The 16638-nt window shown below is 34.9% G+C and overlaps 1 protein-coding gene across 1 annotated transcript in view; it reads right to left on the reverse strand.

Annotated features, from left to right (window-relative positions):
- Positions 1–16638, reverse strand: part of LOC139975102 (uncharacterized) — a 111421-nt gene that overhangs the window by 77958 nt on the left and 16825 nt on the right. The gene's annotated exons all lie outside the window — the stretch shown is intronic.

Here is a 16638-nt window from a genome sequence, read left to right on the forward strand (position 1 = left end):
ACTTTGTTGTTTAACTGTTGTCAATAACTAGCTACGTAAAGACTGCCAAATAGTCGTAAAAATATAGATCTCTTGGGTTAAATAGGTGCGACCGATTTTTACACCGGGTATTGGGTACAAATAAGTTATTGTACTATATGAATAAAGTCGAATCACCGCTCTGCAATTTTTGCCATATTGAGACAGAGAGCGTGGAACACCTGTTTTGGAGTTGCCATATTACATCTAGTTTTTTGCTAGATGCAGAACAGTTATTCTTCGGACGACAATTTATTTTGACAAATCGTGATTTCTTTTTTGGTTATAATTTGGTCCTGGACCACCCTATGAACTTCTTCATTTTGCATTGTAAATATTATCTGTATATCTGTAAGCAGAATGAAACTCTTCCTTCAGTTAATGACTTTTATTATAGAATGAAGTTTGTTATGAAGGTGGAGTCTTGTATAAATTCGAAAAATGGTTGTACAAAGAATGCGAAGACAAGATTCAGTATGTTGAAAGATCTGTTTAAACATATCCCCGCAATATTAGGGAACTGATATTTTACATATAAATATGCTAGATATGCTACTAATATGTCCACTTTTAGAATATCTGTTTAACACAAGTTACATTTTGCTTATTATTTGATTATAATTGTATTTATGTATAACCTATGTTATCTATTAATACTAATAGTTATAATATTAATAATAATAAAAATTATAAACATTTAATAATTATAATAAAAATTTTAATAAAAATAATAATATTAATTATTATAATAATATGTAACATATTAATATTTGTGTATGCATGTATATATATACATATATTTGAATGTATATATATTTAGGTATGAATGTACATATATGTGTATATCTATGTAATTATGTATGTGTACTGGTATTTATATGTTCACATATATTTATAAGAGAAGCGAGGGGGGAAAATACTCAGTTCGGAAACATTTTTCTCATTTTGTAAACAGTTCCTTTGTAACATTGAGCTGACATAACATTGTAGTAATCAGAATTGTAAATAATGTAAAAATTGTAATTGTAATAATAATTTAAACATGTGTGTACCATATGTTATGATACTTTTGAATAAATGAGATGGAAAAAAAAAAAAAAAAAAAAGGTGCGACCGTGCGAGGGTATCATGGGTACAAATAATTGCTCCCAAATATGCTAGAGAGCAAGATAATGGTCACCTTAACTACAATTTCAACAAGCTTCTTTTTTACACTGCTTGGAAATTATTTATTCATCCTGTGATTTTGAATTATCTATTTTAATACTCCTTTCATGTCTGGGAATAATTTGGAGGACCGAAGCCTCTAGGAAAGTACTTCTGAAAACTTCCTAAAATGTTCGTTATGCTCAAAATAGAGCCAATGTAATGATGACCTTTAACTTTTAACTCAAAGTACAAATGTAATATAATATCCCTTGAAGATGTGTCGTATGACTTTATATCAACCCTATTCATGGTGTGGACTTGACACTGGACATCCATCTCTTAAAATTTTCTGCTAAATGAAAAAAAAAAGAGGACAGCAATAATTTAGGAGTTTCGATCACCCTAGAAGACAAAGTCATCTAACACAATATGATTGTAAGTATATATCTAATACTTAATGTCCCATTACCCTACATCTTAGTCATGTTTATGGCCTACATATAGTAATAGTAAACCATTAAAGTTCTAGACAACCTTAACTTGCTGCAAGACTGATTTATTAGAACCAATGATGAATGTAATATCCGCCTGCCTTGGTCTTAAACTCAGGTTTCAATCGTTCTATTGCAATGTTTTTTTTTTCTTTCATCCATGGAAGAGAACCAACCCCCCAATAGCAGAATGATAATTGCGACATGACTGCAATTCACAAATATATGTATCCAGTATGTAAATAGGACTACATGTGTGCTCCTAACACACACTGATGTATGTATACATATCAGAAGGAAATAAGCTGAAAAATCATTAGTTATAGCCGCTAAAACCACTGGTATTTTGTCAAAAGTGCTTTCCCAAAGGGTTTATTTTCCTTTTTGATTTATTCCCAGTCATAGATGAGAGTTACAATAGAAAATAAAATTTCATTTTGAGTTTATTATGATGCTGGAAGTACTGTTGGGAAAAGAAAAGAATAGAAGGTAATTAGTCTCATTTGGACATGTTACTATGTCTTTTCTCAACTGATAAATATACTATATTTATTGTGTCAGGTTATAACTTGTAAAATACCGACCTTCTGTAGAATCATTTATCAGTTAAGAGAAAATTTATATAATTCTAGTTACAGTGCATATGATTGTGATGTAATACATAACACAGTAAAACTTGCTCTTCTGCAATAACTCTAATTTTGTATAGTCATAAATGTTTGGTACAAATATGAGATGGTCAACAAAATGAAAGAAAGATACTCTACAGCTACAACTCTTGTTAAAATATGAGAGTAGCTAGCTTACTTAGTTGACTTAATTAGCTCATTTTGGACCATATTACAGATGACTCTGTTAATGTTGATGTTGTTAATGTTGATGTTGATGACTGTTATTGTTGATGTCTTTGTGCCTTTGTGATGTCTTTGTGATGTAACACCATTTAAGCTGTGATGGAACTTTCAAGAAAACAAAATTATAAGTTGGTATTAGGTCACCATAGACAGACCTAGCCACTTGCTAAAAAAAAAAAAAGCCAATCTGCTGGCTAAAATCCTCCCTCTGAAATTCCTTTTGAAATACTACTACCTCCTAAGCTACAATTGTTTTCTTCTTATGAGGTATTAACTCAACTGATTCAACTAGGTACCACAGAAAAAAAGGAAGAAAAATGATAACTGATATTATAATATATATTGCTTCATTTCACTAAAAATCACTGCTCATTTAGGTTGCAATATGTGATTAACTGCAATGTAAAGACATTGTTAAGGAAAAGAGCCGCTTTATTTGGTACGATGATCAAATGAATCCAAGCATATGTCTGAAATTGCTTGCTAATTTAAATGCTTATTGGTTGAAGGCTAGAACCTGGCAGCTGTAGGTACTGGAAGCCTCACTCAAATCACACAATACACTGTGAACTAAAGCTTACTGGTAATGGTAAACTTTGTAACATTACATTTACTATATATCTTTACACACTGCACACCTTAAGTAACATCATATTGTAGATAAATGCAGTCATGACTATGTTCCTGTGGGCTATTTTTAAGCTACATGCATTTTGTTCTAATCTTCTAAAACACTGTGACTATTTTTTACAATGTACTGTATCTGCCTTACTATGTTGTTGATATTAAAACCATTTGACTTGCCATTAGCAGCCTGCATGCAAGTATATATGTATAGCTTAGCTAGCTATAACAGACTGAGCTTTGGCTAATTGTACGGCCAATTTTCCCTACAGTCTGTTATGACTATTAGTGGTAATGTAGCATTAATGCTTTGTGCCGTATTGTTTGGGTGTTACTAATGTAGCCACCATTATGTGAGTCACTCTGCAATGATACACTGGTTATCTACCAGACATAATTTATATACATTCACCCTCTGGATTGTGCATAAAACACCAACAGATGGAGTCATAAATGAAACAACTCATGCAAAACATAAATGACCTATCATGGATTCTTCTTTTTTTTTGTCTTTGGTCTTCATATATCATCTGACTTGATGTGATTCTCATTTCCTCTTACTTTTTTCCCTTTTTTTATCATTCATTTATTTCTTTTATTTTTTTCCTTCTGTAGATGGAACTACAAACCTACTGTAGAAGGCTCGACTACTACCCACAGAGGCTATGTAAATTATAGCACTGAGGTGAAGCATAGTACCTTCAGTGTCATGTACTTGTATCTAGACATAAAGAAGCTAGAGACTTGCATTATGCACATACATTAAAACCATATCAACATCTAATTCAAAGCATTTTGCATTAGTCCATGTTCTGGAAAGCATTATGGAGTAGAACTGTAAGAAAATCTTAGTTTCAGAATTGTAGATTCACAAGGAAAAGGACTATAACTTGAAGGGAGATTACAGTGTCAATCAGTCTAGCTCCCCTCCCCCTCTCCCTTCCCTCTCCCCACCCTTCCCTCTCCCCTCCCCTCCCTTCCCTCTTCCCTCCCTTTCCTCTCTCCTCACTTCCCTTCCCTCTCCCTTCCCTTCCTTTCCCTCTTCCCTCCCTTTCCTCTCCTCTCCTCTCTCATCCCCTTCCCTTTCATCTCTCCTCCCTTCCCTCTCCCCTCCCCTCTCCTCCCTTCCTCTCCTCTCCCTTCCCTCTCCCTTCCCTTCCCTCTCCCCTCCCTTTTGTCTTCCCTCCCTTCCCTCTCTCCTCCTCTCCTCTCCCCCCCCCACTCCACTCCTCATCACTGCACTTTTCTATCAGCAGGCTGTCTTTACGTAAAGCAGCTAGATAATACCGTCCTTTTGTCATGCAATACAGATTGTATCATATAGGTGATAAACAATTTCTTGAGATGACAATTATTTTAATGCATTTTCTTTTGACTGTATATACACCCATAGATATCCAAGCGGACTATGCAGGCTAATAGCAGCTCTACTGTGTTATTCTATGTGTCATTACAGCAACGCACACTAGAGTATAACATGCTAAACCATTTGTTGATTAGAAATGATAAATTTAATATTTTTCCTTCATACTTAATGCACGGATCTACAAGCTGACTGTTTGATGGGTATCATCAGCCATGTAGTAGTGAATGATATAGTCTTTACAGCAATGCACACTGTATCATGAATGCGCTGCCGTTATTATACAGTTAGAATGATAGCTTTATCTCCATGTCCTACTTATATACAATGCGTGTCCTATAAACAACGCAGACCACAAAGAAGTGCACTACAATGCTTAAGACCATTTTGTGATCAATTAATCCACAAACTGATATTCAAAAAGAAGTTAATTTTAAACAGTCATTCCGTTCTTGGCGTAACAAAGTAAGATTCAAGCAACAGATATACTAGAGGGTACGACACTTATGTAAAACAGCAACCAATAGCAGAATGACATTTGTGCAAGTCCTATTATACAGTTCTGTGTATGTATGCTATGCCAACTACAACATTTGTTTGCGGAGTAATATTTGAACAATTTCAACAATCTGATACGGAAAATTCCATTCTTGACGTAACAAAGTAAGCATCAAGCAACAGTTATACTACAGGCTACGACACCTACAATAAACAGCAACCAATAGCAGAATGACATTTGTGCAAGTCCTATTATACAGTACTGTGTACATGCATATATATATACAACTACAACATTTGTCTGCGGAGTAATATTTGAACAATTTCAACAATCTGATACGAAAAAAAAAAATTGAGGTATTTTACAATCACGTCGGCTAAACTGAGTTTAAGCTTTGAGCGTCAGTAAAACTGAGTCCTAATCTCCCAAATGGACTAAACTGGACTAATTCCTTCTCTTCTTCTCTAAAAACTAGTATTTAATAGCTTGAACTTTCAAGGTCTGCAAATCTGCAGTCATTGTACTATAAACACCGTGAAGACCTAATAGAAAAATGAAAATTTTGACAAGACAGTTGATGGCCTGCCTTGCATATAATTTCCGAGTTATGCCAAGCAGAAGGTAAACATGAGCTGGAACTGAGGATTATAAACCATCCGGGTGGTGATGTTGTGCCTTCAGCACATGCCAGATAGCCCCCCCCCCTCCCCCACATTCATAAAAAGTACATAATATAAAATCAAAAAGTTTTTGTAGCATTCGTATTTCAAGGAATGTTATAGAGATCTAGATACAGTAAATTTGAGACAGCTTGTAAAGAAAAAAAAATATTCGCTTCACCCGGATAGATACAGCTGCATGGCCAATGTTTTAACCCTAATTGTTACTTTGTTACTATGTCTACAGGGATGGGGAGATGACAATCGATATAGAAACCGCACATGCCACACATTTTACTTGTTACCCAAAAACTTAATACTAGGTTGGGTACTTAATACCGGCGATGATGCTTACCTGTCTCCATTTGAATGGAATGGTAACCTTTTCAGACTGTGCACCCTCTCTATGACCGGACCCCTCCAGTCAATACCCATCATTCTCATTCTACCACCCAAAGTGTCTAGACGTCCGTTTTGGGAATTTTATTCTATCTCCAATTTGTTTCAATCTGTGTGTTATTAGACCATTTTCACCTTATTGGAATAAGGACCGTATTCTGAGAAGGTCCGTGTGCAACACGATAGTATCCGTTTCATGTTTGAAGGTAAGCGAGGAGCGAAGTAAATATATGGCATCAGCCTTGTATTAGCTTTGAGTGGAAGTGTTTATACTCAGGCATCCTGTTTAGAATATTGTACACTTTGATCTTTCCTCCTATGTTCTGTTATTAATATATATCCTTTCAAAACCATGCAGAAATGAAGCAATAATTAAAAATTCCCTATTTGGTTTAAACACTAGACCATTCTTTATAACTGATCAATAAGAGTTTAGCCTTGGAAAAGTTCATCAGTGCCATCCTTATGTACCCCTCTTGTACCCCTTGCTATAAATTCTTAGCTTAACCACTGTGTGTGGACTATTTCTTTTAGTACATGTGTATATGCTCAGATGATTTCATGGAATGATAATACTTTTTCGTAAAAGCGTGTGACGAGATAGTGTAGGAGCTCAGCTTTTATTTTTGTATGCGCATTGCTAACATGCCGATCCTCATCTCGTTTATTGGTCATCAACATCCTTTACACTGACCTTCATGATCGGGTGCAATTAATCACAGACAGTCATAACTGTGGTCTGCAATGATATCTATACCGATAAATTAAGGCCGTAGAATGAAATATGAATCAGAGAACAATGCTCACATCTATAACACACGCCCGTCATCCAATGTACACAGATTAACATAGAGAAACCATTCATGTATATATCCAGCGTTGGATTTACGGCAAAACGGAACAACGAACTTCCAAAAGAGAAAAAAGATGATGATCAAATTTAAAATCATGAATTTAGGCAATGGAAATACAACAGATAATGCTCAGTATTATAACAAGCCCATTCAAAATACAAATTCTAAAGCATAGAAAAATACCATCCACATATACTCACATTCCCAAAATTGAACCCCCCCAAAGAAAAAAAAATTTGATACGAAAACAAATTGAACAGACTTCTACAAGTCTCACATTTCATCATTAGGTAGTTTGGAATAGTAATCAACGAATCAAAACATAACTGAAAAATTCTTTCAAATATATGTGATAGTCAGAACTGACTACATACAACATTGTTTCAATTATCTACATTCATGTAGATCTATGTAAATGTACTAGGCTTAATACATTTCAAACCATTGTAAATTATGCTAATTCCCAGCTTAGAGTCACACTTTACTTCAATGGTATGAATTTGTGTATTATGTTCAACCGCACCAGAACTTTAGCAAAATAATAGCTATGCTTCTCTTATAATGATTGTTGCGATCATTAACATAAATTAAGAGTTGCATTTGTCAATGAATTTGCTACAACTTAGTACATGACCAGTTCTATACTCCACTGTTAGGTGGAAAAATAGGGAAGATTGATATATAAATGGGAAAAAAAATTTACTAATTTTAATTTTTAATAACATCACACTGGCAATGATGAAATAAGGCTTAAATATATATCAAATATATTAAATATATAAAATTTGAATTAATTTTGAGGGACACCAAACTACTCAAATTGGATATAGGACTGCACCATAAGTATATGTGATATACAACTCAAAACGATATTTAGCTACAATAATGACCTATTTAATACTCCACGAAGTAAAATATGATTCAATCTATCAAATGAAAAAAATGGGAAGGCGAGGAGGGATCATCATTTCAGCATATTTACCTTAAAAATTGAAAGGACTTACAAAACTTATCTTAAAATGTAGCTTGGTCAATTTGACAATAAATTCCTGAGTTTTTGATTTGATTTATTTAATTTTCCACAGATAATCAAAAATATATGTGGAGGGAAGTCCTCTAAAAAGCCAATACAGGCTTAACAAGGTAAAAGACTCCCAAGGAAGAAAAAAAAAAAAAAAAAAGTTGAAGCTACATTAATGATTTAATATTCATGGACTATTCCAAAGTTGAAGCTACATTAATGATTTAATATTCATGGACTATTCTTTCCAAATGAGAGAACAGGTACAGCCAGACAGACAGAGAGACAAAAAGATAGATACAAGGAATAATTTAGTGCTCTTATTTGTGTAGCAGCTTTGATGGTCCTGAAGTTTGTCTCTGATGAAATACTATGGTTTCTGTTTACAAAACCTGCCATACATTTTGGACTGTTATCTATACAACGAACCGATTTGGCAGATGTAGCATTCTGCCGATGCGGCACTGGATAAATTATTCCCCGAGATTGATAAATTTTTTGTGCACAAAGATTTGTTTAGAATCTTAAAACAAATATATGGACAAAGATGAGCACTGATTTTCAATACTTTTTATCACCGGGTTGTAAAATATATCATTATTTTCCGACTGATATATATCGGTTCCTTCATTTCTCGCATAATGCAGCTTCCGACATTCCAATGATAAACGACCGGCAGATTAAGCAGGCTCTCAGATGTTTCAGCACGTCGTAGCAGTCACTGTGTGCATTTCTTCCCAAAAATTATTACACAGACATCGCAGATAGCGTGTGAACCAGTGCTCTCCTCAATCAACGTTATAAGGGAAGCGGGGCTTATGTACACCTCCATATGTGCGACGGGAAAATGGCTCCCTGGAGACATGGCATACCAAGTACCCTGAGAATTAATTGCCTGTGTAACAGTGTACATAAAGGCCTAGTCGGGTTTGTATACTTGGGAATTGTTTTAATGCCATTATGCACCACCATTCATCCATGCATGCACGCATGTGGAAATGGCAGAGTAGTACAGCAACAGTGTATTAAAATAATTATGTGTGTAACCTTACAGGCTAAGTATTATACTGTAGTAAGTAAGGAATTTCTAACACAGATGATAAAGAGCATGATCACAAGTGATTATAAGAGAAGATTTCCAGTTTATTGGAACCAAAGGATAAATTAATTTTCACAAAGGACTGTTCCCTCGATATATCAGTCTACATAAAACAATGGGATGTGCATACTTATTATAGTTGGTATCAAAATTTATAGCAAATGCCAAAGGATCGATAGCAATTGAATACAGGTATATGAAAAAAACTGTATAAAAAAAAAAAAACTGTATAAAGGAATACCTCCTCCCTTATAAACTCACCTCTAGCTTTAAATAAAGCCAAAGTAACATTCTAAAAGGTGTCGTATGTTAGGGATTAAGAAAGAAGATAAAACACATTATTTTATATTGCCCAAACAGTTGAACATCCTGTTTGGCACACACTTCTTCCCCATGTATTGCAATCAAGATTTGGTGAATACAATTATGGATGTTATTATCCTCTGTCACATTTAATTCTTCAGTATAGTGCAAGATTTTACTCCTTTCTATGTATTTAATATCATTGATTATGGTTACTACTGTTTTGCTATGGAATTTAAGTGGTAGTTGCTAATTTAAGTATTTGTATTTTTTTTAGACAACTTTTTGTATATTGGAACTAATTATAGACCTATATTTTATAACCTAAAGATTTTTCAGAATCCACCATTAATCTTTTACTTCCCTCCCCCCCTCCCCCTCCCTCTCTCCCTTCTCCTACGTGGAAGTCTGCTTCAATGACCCCTGGGCCACACCGCATCCTTTATCACAACCAAGATCAAGATAGGAGGTTTTTGATGGCCGATCAAGGCAAAACTCCTTATTATTATAAATTTCTCTTACTCTTTTTCATTTTTACATAAATCTATATTTGTTGAGCCATCATTTCCTATCAATAACACATTGTATTATCTTATCATTCATATCAAGATGGCTGCACAAATTAAAATAGTAGTCCTATATGCTTTGCACGGTAGAGTTGAGTGTGTATAGCTAGGCCTGGTGTTCACATATATATCCGTGTATCAAATCCTGCCATTTTCGCTCCGCAATTCCGGATAAATTATGCCGTGCCTGCACAGATACAAATTAGCCTAGTATCAATCATCTTTATTAATATTGAGTCACAAGCACATTTCTCCATTCCACTCAAGGAAAACACAGTTCTCTATGGGAGCATACCTGGGAACTGATTTTGTTTACAACATTAAAGGCATCAAGCCCATTCAAGAAATGAAAGAAACTGATATCATGAAATTGAATTAACAATGTACCATGTCACTTCTCTTGCAAAAATCATCGATGCCATTTCAATAGAAGAAATTAAAAGAAAGAAGAAAAAAAAATGTGAAGGCCATATATCTCCAGGCTTGCAGGTCTCCATTTTCTCTAGTAATGTGACAAAAGTATACATGTTACAAGCATGAGGTGTTTGAATATTTTACCATACTCATTGCATTGTCCTTGAAAGCTTACCGTCTTACACAACAACAAATTTTGTTAGTCATGCTTTAATAACACATGTTTGGAACATTACCTGTAGTAGTATTGACTCGGTGAACCACTGCCATCAGACGTTGCTTAAACATTCAGTCATTGAAGTATGTCTACTGTACATCAGTAAGGAATGAAATCATTCAAGGTACTAGTAAATATTTATTGATTTTAGAAACAACAAAAATTCTACCAAGGCAGAAATTTAGACAATGGTATGATATAGAAATCTAACTACGAAATGGAAAGTGTACTTAATTCTTCAAAGAGTTAATGATCTGCTTAATTAAATATGATACAAAGTGTGCCGGTAGGGTTGAAGACAACAATACATATTATTGTCCTGTTGTACATCATTTTATGATCGGTTAAGGGGGAATGAGGGATCAACAACATGTAACATATTGAATTGAATGCAATGAAAAGAGAAAATCAAAAAGGCTAGGAGGGCATTAAAAGACCCTCCTTAACATACAAATCAGAAAGTAAAAGCTCTTGCAACAAAGTAGGCATATTAAGATTCACTGTTCCTTTAAAGTCAAGATTTATGAATTTGCTTCAGAGGGAGTGGGGTGAGGGTGGGGGTGGGGGTTATGACACCAGCTTTAAAGGGGATTGCAGTGAATTGCCTTAAATAACTATTATCACTTCCTTAAAATCCCCAAAACAACCAGGTTTGGGTATTTATTATTTACAAGCTTACCTGTCTCTTTTGCTTTATCGCTCCAATTATATTAGTCCACCAAATAAGCCATTTAGGTTTCAAGTGTTTTTCAATGAACAAGGGCACGATATACACAAACACTCTTTGTATTGTGTTAAAGGGTTGACATTCTACTCACATACTAGGAGTGCTGCCAAGTCACCAAGTAGGTGAGAACATATTTAATGTTTGGTCAGAAAACCCAAGGCAACATTTCAGACTTTAAAAGAATCAATCCACCTGGTTATAGAAACTGTTGTGAGCATCCAAAATAAAATAGAAATGTCACACTGGTTTACTTAGAATCCATATTTTTAAGTTACCGCAACGATTGCAAATTGATGCAAATTTGTTATCAGTTTCAACGACGGATACGTGCAAAACGACTCATGAATTATTCATAACTCTTGTAGTGTGACATCATCCTTTCACTTTGTTTTGTAAACACAGCTGAGCATACACTATACCCATGCTGTCACTACTGAGAAAATACTGATGTTCCAAACATTTAGTTGAACTAAATAGGCCTTCTAAACATGAGAAAAGGGGATTTTTCCTAAAGTCCTAACTCACAGAAGGAACCAAGTAGATTTAAAGCATGGCTCCATGCCATAGGAACTGATAAGTTTACGTTTGCGACCTACAGATTTTCGAATATGAAAAATGTAGCCTTCAGTAGTGATTAACAGAGTGAGTCGTAACAATACTACATGGGCCTATGTACGTACATATTGTTTTCCTTTTGTCATGTCATAGCCTATGCTCGTACAGGTATAATTTATATCAAACAGGATCCAATCTAGTTTGAAAAGTACTGCGCTGACTACTGTAGATAATCTGCACAAAGTGCCATAATGATGTCATATCCTTGTTCGTACTTTAAGATAGCGGCACTAAAGAGAGTTTCTCAATGTAAGATTTCTCTCGACTTGGTAATGCAACTGATCTAAGGCTTGCTGCGTGGTTGTATCTTAATATTCTCTTCTTTCTACAATTAAATTTGAATGGTATGGATTTATTCTTTTAAGCCAGGATGGGTTTTATAGTTCATGAAGTAAACTCAGTCGAACAAACTACCAAATTGTGACAATAAGCCGCACTGACTAGCTATATCTCTTTCTGTGCATACATCTCTAATGCATTTGTTCAAATTACTGTGTCTCTAAATCCTACTACAAAGCAAATATGTCAGCTGTGCCAGACCTTACAACAATAATACACTTATATATTCACCGGCATTTTATAAATTAATAAGCTTATCAGTTTATCAAAAGCTTTTTCTCTTGTATGCTTTCAAGATCACTCTGCAAAGGGTTACTCTCATGAGAAAGGAGACTGCACTGACAAACATACAGTATATATGCCTTTTGTGGTGGCTTTGTACCTGACCTAGCTAGCTGGTGAATGTATCCTAGAGAGAGATTAATTAGTGGTTACAATTTCAATCTAGCCAACTTTTGAGGTTTACCAAGTATGTTGTATCATGCTTATCATAGAATGTTTAATCACAGAATTATGTATGTATTGTATGCATTTTAGATCCTCCTGCAAGCAGGAACTCGCAAAGAAGCCATCATTGGCTTATCAAAGCCGCAAGCTGACCGAAGTCAGTCTCTTAGATTCATATTTAATGCCCATGATTATGAATTGTCAACAACTCTTTAACTAGACGAAATACATTAATCTTGGAGTGATTTGAACTTATAAATACGCTAGAGTTGCACAAATCAATTAAACTACAAACTGGCGATTGTGCACAGTATTATTAAGTACATGCTTATAACAGAAAAGGTTATTCACAATTAAGATGGCAAAAAGTTCCCACCATCATGTGGAAGAAATGGCACATCTTGCTTTCAAATTTTACTTTATAGCATAAATAAGGTGGACTACACTGCAACCAGGAAAAGTTACCTTAGCCCCTTTTGAATATTCCTTGTTCAACTATAGATACGTATAGCTTTAACCTAGCTCACTGCAGATTTGCAGCTAGGGTCACCGTAGATAGCCTTCTCACAATATCAAAACTTACCACATATGAATATAACTTACAAGCAACTAGCTTACCAATCTCATCATCACAACAATGTCACTCTCACTTTATCTTGCCTAGAGTGAGCTGGTAATATTTTTAGCACTGTTCACCCTAAAAAACCAATCACTATCTGCCGTGGCCCTTCTTTACATTCCACCACTCAAACTGTCTGAAGCCTATCAAGACAACTTTTGGTGTTCACTTGGTTCCCCAAAAATTACTGGTTAGGGAATTTACGAGCGACGATACTAACCTGTCTCTCACTCCACAATTGCACTTTCCTATCTTCCCAGCTAGAATACCTGTACATGCAGCTTAATATGCATTCTTTTTATTTTGGAAGGTTTTATGGGCAAATTTGCTTGGGTTAAAGACCCATTCTGGGGTATGGATATCAGCTTGACAAATTGCCTTGGAGATGGAGCATACATCTTTAACAATAATCTTTTTTTCAATTCTCTTTCAAATTGCTGAGATAAGATGTGTGTCCTTTTCCTTTCTAAGAAATAAATTACTCTTGTGTTTAGAGCTGATACAATGAATCAAATTAATTTTTCTTTTGCTAGTTGGATTGATGGTGTGAAAATAAGCACTGAAGCAATATTATTGCATTATTCTAAGAGGCAGATTCATGAAAGAATTTCACTGAATCAATATTCGTGATGAATACGGTAGACCTGGCTGTCGTTGAACTTCTTTACTTCTCAGGAGATCGTTCTCTAGTGTGGGACATATTTCCCTTCTTTCTCACATATATATCCCTAATTTTCTTGAGAGCCATTGACACTATCTGAAACTTTTTCTCTCCTACAGTAATGTTAAATCTTGAAAAATATGAAATACTATTTGTCCCAATTAAACTATCCTCTCCCCCCCCCCCCCTCAAGAAAACAAAAAAAAAAGCAACTAAGTACCACCCTTCTTTACATACAGGTTGAAGCAAAGTTTTTCAAGTATGATCCTTGCAGTTTTCTTACCATTATGACTCTTCAATTTTCCTTTTTGTTACCATCTTTGTCATAATTCTTACCTTTAATCAGTTATCTATTATGAAAGTATACATTTCAAGTAACTTATACATCTTAACTTTTATGTATTATCTTACAATGTTTACAGCACTGTAATCTGAAAGCAAAATGTAAACTGCATCTTTCTCTTTAAAAGAGCAAAAATTTACAATCACATAATGCCAATGAAGCATGATAATGCATCCATCCCATTTGTAAAGTTGTTCAATTCATTATTCTGAGAGAGCAGATGCGCTGACAAGCAATAACGTATGTTGTTAATATACTGTTCATTACACCCTCTTCTACAATCACGTATTTTACAAGTCTGAAAATAAATCTTTTACAAGAAAAAGAAAGACAAAATCCTAAAGAAATATATGCATGGAGCTGCTTTCATCAAAAACCTTGCCTATTCATAAAGCATTTCATTATGAGCGTCTATCCAAACAATCATGGCAGATTTGAAAATCTTTTAATGGCTTCACTTTGAAGTAAAGTTGGACTCATTTACTGCACTTCAGCTCTGACTATAAATATGAAACCAATATCCCAAGGGTCTATAAAAACAGTGCCCCTCAATCCCATCATGCCCAGCCATTCAACAGTGCACGTACTAACAGACTACAGCACTGCAGCAAATTATGTTGCATAACTACGAATTATGTTCCTCGCGCAACTGTACACGGTAGCCCTGCGAGTGTACGTAGACATTTGAGAAACCACGGTAAGTATGAGTCGCTATACACCGCAGTTCTCAGATCTCTGCATTGCAGCACACATGTATGCCCAGGCAGGCCGACTGTAGTTGGCTGAAATTAATTGAGGTTTTTCGAGAAAGAAAAAAAAAACGGTCGGCACAGCTGTGACACTGTTAGAGTTGGCACGTACGGAAAACAACTCTTGCATTGGGGAGCTGTGAAAACCACTTTCTCCTACACCGAGGAGATTTGGGCAACACACTAGCTTGTGTATTACAAATATCCTTACGAGGGATTACGAAACAGAGTGTGAATAGAGGAATGAATAGTCGGTACATTGATAACTCATCAATCACGGCAAGGAGATGGATTTGACGAGGAGCAAATGCTCTGGGAAATGACACATTATAATCAGAATGATCAACGTATATAATATGTTACAAGGAATAAAAATGAAGTATATTAATAGATGTATTGGGATTCTAATTTCTTTTGATGTGCCGTTTGTTCATGGATGCATAAATTTGATGTCAGACATTCAGTTCAAACAAGTTGCCAACATGTTCTTGTCTTCATTATCAAATTTAGAAACAAATTTTTATTATGTCAGCATTTAATTCAAACAAACTTTTTTGCATATCAATGTCCATGTTTAGGGTTTACATGTGAGAATGTGAGAAGATGAGTTCAATGTAAATGATTTTCATGTTTTCTAGATACATTGCATGTATAGATGCGTTCACATCTATGACATAGGAATAAGGTGTGTACACGGTTACAACCAAACATACATGTCCTTTTGAAAAAGCCTAGTAAACGCAGATAGTGTCAATATAAATGAAAAATTATCCTGGATTTTAATAAGTTATGTGTGTACAGAAAGTAATACCACAATTGCATCCCAAATACTCCCCCCCCCCCCTAAAAAAAAAACGGGCATTACCTATAATATGACACCATCCCAGCTACCATCTTTATGCTACATATATCATGCTCCATGACCGTAAACAGTTACCGGCACTAGAGCGTGCAGCACATGATTTGTGGGTCGAGCACATGCAAAGGTCTAAGTTTATAGGATACTGTTTTTCACTGTCTCCATGGTAGAATGGTTGTAACAGAAGTCAATTAATTATAACAGACACTGTACAATATGAAACCTTGACAACTATATGTCCTTGAGCAATATTCATTATATATATTGGATCATAAAGAACACTCCATACCGGCCTTCATATTTTTATTTTTATTATTATTTTTTTTTTTCCTTGCGTCTCTTTTCTCCAGAAAAATTATGTTCAAGTCATTTTTTTGCCTGTCATGTGAAAACTAGTTTAAGTGATAAAGCTTCCTGGTTCTAATCCATCTCACTTTATTTGCTTTCATCTAACCCTTTCTGCATCGGCCTTCTTTAGGAGTGAGATGATGATCTGAATCGACCATGACATTTATAGTATTTTCTATTTTTTCTTGTTTCTTTCCAGGTAAGTAAGGGGTTTGTCATGAATGCAATATATACAGTATATGTGCCATTGGAAGCACAACACCCTTCTTATTGCTTTACGTACTCTCTACACTCGGGTTTAAATTATCATTTATTTAATGATGAGGGAAATTATACAAGCCATCTGTACAGTTTTTACATCAACCAACATAAAATCTTAAAATCTACTTTTAAGGTCCATT

This window comes from Apostichopus japonicus, chromosome 10, assembly GCF_037975245.1.
Source record: "Apostichopus japonicus isolate 1M-3 chromosome 10, ASM3797524v1, whole genome shotgun sequence".
NCBI classification, from domain to species: domain Eukaryota; kingdom Metazoa; phylum Echinodermata; class Holothuroidea; order Aspidochirotida; family Stichopodidae; genus Apostichopus; species Apostichopus japonicus.